This window comes from Budorcas taxicolor, chromosome 18 (genome assembly GCF_023091745.1).
Source record: "Budorcas taxicolor isolate Tak-1 chromosome 18, Takin1.1, whole genome shotgun sequence".
Lineage (NCBI taxonomy): Eukaryota > Metazoa > Chordata > Mammalia > Artiodactyla > Bovidae > Budorcas > Budorcas taxicolor.
Genome location: NC_068927.1, coordinates 10,028,246 through 10,029,103, shown reverse-complemented (window position 1 = coordinate 10,029,103; position 858 = coordinate 10,028,246).

The window sequence follows — 858 nt, the reverse complement described above, 5'->3', positions numbered from 1 at the left end:
GATCTCTGAAAATCATATATCTGTATCTTGTATCAATAATAATAAGACCAATAACCCAATGCAATCTCAAAAGCGACAGAATAATCTCTTCGTTTCCAAGGCAAACCATTCAATATCACAGTTATCCAAGTCTATGCCCCAACCAGTAAGGCTGAAGAAGCTGAAGTTAAACAGTTCTATGAAGACCTACAAGACCTTTTAGAACTAACACCCAAAAAAGATGTCCTTTTCATTATAGGGGACTGGAATGCAAAAGTAGGAAGTCAAGACACACCTAGAGTAACAGGCAAATTTGGCCTTGGAGTATGGAATGAAGCAGGGCAAAAGCTAATAGAGTTTTGCCAAGAGAACGCACAGGTCATAGCAAACACCCTCTTCCAACAACACAGGAGAAGACTCTACACATGGACACCATCAGATGGTCAACACCAAAATCAGATTGATTATATTCTTTGGAGCCAAAGATGGAGAAGCTCTATACAGCCAGCAAAAGCAAGACTGGGAGCTGACTGTGGCTCAGATCATGAACTCCTTATTGCCAAATTCAGACTTAAATTGAAGAAAGTAGGGAAAACCACTAGACCATTCAGGTAGGACCTAAATCAAATCCCTTATGATTATACAGTGGAAGTGAGAAATAGATTGAAGGGACTAGATCTGATAGACAGAGTGCCTGATGAACTATGGAATGAGGTTCATGACATTGTACAGGAGACAGGGATCAAGACCATCCCCAAGAAAAAGAAATGCAAAAAAGCAAAATGGCTGTCTGAGGAGGCCTTACAAACAGCTGAGAAAAGAAGAGAAGCGAAAAGCAAAGGAGAAAAGGAAAGATATACCCATTTGAATGCAGAGTTC